Genomic DNA, 6,070 nt, shown 5'->3' on the forward strand with positions numbered 1-6,070 from the left:
GGGAACTGCACGTGCCAGTCAGAGCACTGCACAGGGTCAGGATTGTCAGTTAGGTGGGAACTTCATGTGCCAGCCAGAGCACTGCACAGGGTCAGGTTTGTCAGTTAGGTGGGAACTGCACGTGCCAGTCAGAGCACTGCACAGGGTCAGGATTGTCAGTTAGGTGGGAACTTCATGTGCCAGCCAGAACACTGCACAGGGTCAGGATTATCAGTTAGGTGGGAACTGCATGTGCCAGTCAGAGCACTGCACAGGGTCAGGATTGTCAGTTAGGTGGGAACTTCATGTGCCAGCCAGAGCACTGCACAGGGTCAGGTTTGTCAGTTAGGTGGGGACTGCACGTGCCAGCCAGAGCACTGCACAGGGTCAGGATTGTCAGTTAGGTGGGAACTTCATGTGCCAGCCAGAGCACTGCACAGGGTCAGGATTATCAGTTAGATAGGAACTGCATGTGCCAGCCAGAGCACTGCACAGCGTCAGGATTGTCAGTTAGGTGACAACTGCATGTGCCAGCCAGAACACTGCACAGGGTCATGATTATCAGTTAGGTGGGAACTGCACGTGCCAGCCAGAGCGCTGCGCAGGGTCAGGATTGTCAGTTAGGTGGGAACTGCACGTGCCAGTCAGAGCACTGCACAGGGTCAGGATTATCAGTTAGGTGGGAACTGCACGTGCCAGCCAGAGCACTGCACAGGGTCAGGATTATCAGTTAGGTGGGAACTGCACGTGCCAGCCAAAGCACTGCACAGAGTCAGGATTATCAGTTAGGTGGGAACATTATGTAACAGCCAGAGCACTGCACAGGGTCATGATTATCAGTTAGGTGGGGACTGCACGTGCCAGCCAGAGCACTGCACAGGGTCAGGATTGTCAGTTAGGTGGGGACTGCATGTACCAGCCAGAGCACTGCACAGGGTCAGGATTGTCAGTAAGGTGGGGACTACATGTGCCAGCCAGAGCACTGCACAGGGTCAGGATTGTCAGTTAGGTGGCAACTGCATGTGCCAGCCAGAGCACTGCACAGGGTCAGGATTGTCAGTTAGGTGGGGACTGCATGTACCAGGCAGAGCACTGCATAGGGTAAGGATTATCAGTTAGGTGGGAACTGCATGTGCCAGCCAGAGCACTGCACAGGGTCAGGATTATCAGTTAGGTGGGAACTGCATGTGCCAGCACTGCACAGGGTCAGGATTATCAGTTAGGTGGGAACTGCATGTGCCAGCCAGAGCACTGCACAGGGTCAGGATTATCAGTTAGGTGGGAACTTCATGTGCCAGCCAGAACACTGCACAGGGTCAGGATTATCAGTTAGGTGGGAACTGCATGTGCCAGTCAGAGCACTGCACAGGGTCAGGATTGTCAGTTAGGTGGGAACTTCATGTGCCAGCCAGAGCACTGCACAGGGTCAGGTTTGTCAGTTAGGTGGGAACTGCACGTGCCAGCCAGAGCACTGCACAGGGTCAGGATTGTCAGTTAGGTGGGAACTTCATGTGCCAGCCAGAGCACTGCACAGGGTCAGGATTATCAGTTAGATAGGAACTGCATGTGCCAGCCAGAGCACTGCACAGCGTCAGGATTGTCAGTTAGGTGACAACTGCATGTGCCAGCCAGAACACTGCACAGGGTCATGATTATCAGTTAGGTGGGAACTGCACGTGCCAGCCAGAGCGCTGCGCAGGGTCAGGATTGTCAGTTAGGTGGGAACTGCACGTGCCAGTCAGAGCACTGCACAGGGTCAGGATTATCAGTTAGGTGGGAACTGCACGTGCCAGCCAGAGCACTGCACAGGGTCAGGATTATCAGTTAGGTGGGAACTGCACGTGCCAGCCAAAGCACTGCACAGAGTCAGGATTATCAGTTAGGTGGGAACATTATGTAACAGCCAGAGCACTGCACAGGGTCATGATTATCAGTTAGGTTGGGACTGCACGTGCCAGCCAGAGCACTGCACAGGGTCAGGATTGTCAGTTAGGTGGGGACTGCATGTACCAGCCAGAGCACTGCACAGGGTCAGGATTGTCAGTAAGGTGGGGACTACATGTGCCAGCCAGAGCACTGCACAGGGTCAGGATTGTCAGTTAGGTGGCAACTGCATGTGCCAGCCAGAGCACTGCACAGGGTCAGGATTGTCAGTTAGGTGGGGACTGCATGTACCAGGCAGAGCACTGCATAGGGTAAGGATTATCAGTTAGGTGGGAACTGCATGTGCCAGCCAGAGCACTGCACAGGGTCAGGATTATCAGTTAGGTGGGAACTGCATGTGCCAGCACTGCACAGGGTCAGGATTATCAGTTAGGTGGGAACTGCATGTGCCAGCCAGAGCACTGCACAGGGTCAGGATTATCAGTTAGGTGGGAACTGCATGTGCCAGCCAGAGCACTGCACACGGTCAGGATTATCAGTTAGGTGGGAACTGCATGTGCCAGCCAGAGCACTGCACAGAGTTAGGATTATCAGTTAGGTGGGAACTGCACGTGCCAGCCAGAGCACTGCACAGGGTCAGGATTGTCAGTTAGGTTGGAACTGCACGTACTAGCCAGAGCACTGCACAGGGTCAGGATTATCATTTAGGTGGGAACTGCACTTTCCAGCCAGAGCACTGCACAAGGTCAGGATTGTCAGTTACGTGGGAACTGCTTGTACTAGCCAGAGCACTGCACAGGGTCAGGATTATCAGTTAGGTGGGAACTGCACGTGCCAGGAAGAGCACTGCACAGGGTCATGATTATCAGTTAGGTGGGAACTGCAGGTGCCAGCCAGAACACTGCACAGGGTCAGGATTACCAGTTAGGTGGGAACTGCATGTGCCAGCCAGAGCACTGCACAGGTCAGTTAGGTGGGGACTGCATGTACCAGCCAGAGCACTGCACAGGGTCAGGATTGTCAGTTAGGTGGGGACTGCATGTACCAGCCAGAGCACTGCACAGGGTCAGGATTATTAGTTGGATAGGAACTGCATGTGCCAGCCAAAGCCCTGCACACGGTCAGGATTGTCAGTTAGGTGGGAACAGCATGTACCAGCCAGAGCACTGCACAGGGTCATGATTATCAGTTAGGTGGGAACTGCATGTGCCACCAGCCAGTGCGCTGCACAGGGTCAGGATTGTCAGTTAGGTGGGGACTGCACGTGCCAGCCAGAGCACTGCACAGGGTCAGGATTGTCAGTTAGGTGGGGACTGCATGTACCAGCCAGAGCACTGCACAGGGTCAGGATTGTCAGTTAGGTGGGGACTGCATGTGCCAGCCAGAGCACTGCACAAGGTCAGGATTGTCAGTTAGGTGGGAACTGCATGTGCCAGCCAGAGCACTGCACAGGGTCAGGATTGTCAGTTAGGTGGGGACTGCTTGTACTAGCCAGAGCACTGCACAGGGTCAGGATTGTCAGTTAGGTGGGAACTGCACGTGCCAGGAGGAGCACTGCACAGGGTCATGATTATCAGTTAGGTGGGAACTGCAGGTGCCAGCCAGAACACTGCACAGGGTCAGGATTACCAGTTAGGTGGGAACTGCATGTGCCAGCCAGAGCACTGCACAGGGTCAGGATTATCAGTTACGTGGGAACTGCATGTGCCAGGCAGAGCACTGCACACGGTCAGGATTATCAGTTAGGTGGGGACTGCATGTGCCAGCCAGAGCACTGCACAGGGTCAGGATTATCAGTTAGGTGGGAACTGCACGTGCCAGCCAGAGCACTGCGCAGGGTCAGGATTGTCAGTTAGGTGGGAACTGCATGTGCCAGCCAGAGCACTGCACAGGGTCAGGATTGTCAGTTAGGTGGGGACTGCATGTACCAGCCAGAGCACTGCACAGGGTCAGGATTGTCAGTTAGGTGGGGACTGCATGTACCAGCCAGAGCACTGCACAGGGTCAGGATTATTAGTTGGATAGGAACTGCATGTGCCAGCCAAAGCCCTGCACACGGTCAGGATTGTCAGTTAGGTGGGAACAGCATGTACCAGCCAGAGCACTGCACAGGGTCATGATTATCAGTTAGGTGGGAACTGCATGTGCCACCAGCCAGTGCGCTGCACAGGGTCAGGATTGTCAGTTAGGTGGGGACTGCACGTGCCAGCCAGAGCACTGCACAGGGTCAGGATTGTCAGTTAGGTGGGGACTGCATGTACCAGCCAGAGCACTGCACAGGGTCAGGATTGTCAGTTAGGTGGGGACTGCATGTGCCAGCCAGAGCACTGCACAAGGTCAGGATTGTCAGTTAGGTGGGAACTGCATGTGCCAGCCAGAGCACTGCACAGGGTCAGGATTGTCAGTTAGGTGGGGACTGCATGTACCAGCCAGAGCACTGCACAGGGTAAGGATTGTCAGTTAGGTGGGAACTGCACGTGCCAGCCAGAGCACTGCACAGGGTCATGATTATCAGTTAAGTGGGAACTGCATGTGCCAGCCAGAGCGCTGCACAGGGTCAGGATTATCAGTTAGGTGGGAACTGCCTGTGTGTGAGACAGAGCACTGCACAGGGTCAGGATTATCAGTTAGGTGGGAACTGCCTGTGTGTGAGACAGAGCACTGCACAGGGTCAGGATTATCAGTTAGATAGGAACTGCATGTGCCAGCCAGAGCACTGCACAGGGTCAGGATTGTCAGTTAGATGGGAACTGCATGTGACAGTACTGCACAGGGTCAGGATTATCAGTTAGGGGGGAACTGCATGTGCCAGCCAGAGCACTGCACAGGGTCAGGATTATCAGTTAGGTGGGAACAGCATGTACCAGCCTCAGCGCTGCACAGGGTCATGATTATCAGTTAGGTGGGAACTGCATGTGCCACCAGCCAGAGCGCTGCACAGGGTCAGGATTGTCAGTTAGGTGGGGACTGCATGTGCCAGCCAGAGCACTGCACATGGTCAGGATTATCAGTTAGGTGGGAACTGCATGTGCCACCAGCCAGAGCGCTGCACAAGGTCAGGATAGTCAGTTAGGTGGGGACTGCATGTACCAGCCAGAGCACTGCACACGGTCAGGATTATCAGTTAGGTGGGAACTGCATGTGCCAGCCAGAGCACTGCACACGGTCAGGATTATCAGTTTGATAGGAATTGCATGTGCCAGCCAGAGCACTGCACAGGGTCAGGATTGTCAGTTAGGTGGGAACTGCATGTGCAAGCCAGAGCACTGCACAGGGTCAGGATTATCAGTTAGGTGGGAACTGCATGTGCCAGCCAGAGCACTGCACAGGGTCAGGATTATCAGTTAGGTGGGGACTGCATGTGCCAGCCAGAGCACTGCACAGGGTCAGGATTGTCAGTTAGATGGGAACTGCATGTGACAGTACTGCACAGGGTCAGGATTATCAGTTAGGTGGGAACTGCATGTACCCGCCAGAGCACTGCACAGGGTGAGGATTATCAGTTAGGTGGGAACTGCATGTGCCAGCCAGAGCACTGCACAGGGTTATGATAATCGGTTAGGTGGGAACTGCATGTGCCAGCCAGAGCGCTGCACAGGGTCAGGATTACCAGTTAGGTGGGAGCTGCATGTGCCAGCCAGAGCTTTGCACAGGTTCAGGATTGTCAGGTAGGTGGGGACTGCATGTGCCAGCCAGAACACTGCACAGGGTCAGGATTGTCAGGTAGGTGGGAACTGCACGTGCCAGCCAGAGCACTGCACAGGGTCAGGATTATCAGTTAGGTGGGAACTGCAGGTGCCAGCCAGAGCACTGCACAGGGTCAGGATTGTCAGTTAGGTGGGAACTGCATGTACCAGCCAGAACACTGCACAGGGTCAGGATTATCAGTTAGGTGGAGACTGCATGTACCAGCCAGAGTGCTGCACACGGTCAGGATTATTAGTTAGATAGGAACTGCATGTGCCAGCCAGAGCACTGCACAGGGTCAGGATTATCAGTTAGGTGGGAACTGCATGTGCCAGTTAGAGCACTGCACAGGGTCAGGATTATCAGGTGGGAACTGCATGTGCCAGCCAGAGCACTGCACATGGTCAGGATTGTCAGTTAGGTGGGAACTGCATGTGCCAGCCAGAGCACTGCACAGGGTCAGGATTATCAGTTAGATAGGAACTGCATGTGCCAGCCAGAGCACTGCACAGGGTCAGGA

The sequence above is a fragment of the Liolophura sinensis genome, chromosome 6 (genome assembly GCF_032854445.1).
Source record: "Liolophura sinensis isolate JHLJ2023 chromosome 6, CUHK_Ljap_v2, whole genome shotgun sequence".
Taxonomy (NCBI): Eukaryota; Metazoa; Mollusca; class Polyplacophora; order Chitonida; family Chitonidae; genus Liolophura; species Liolophura sinensis.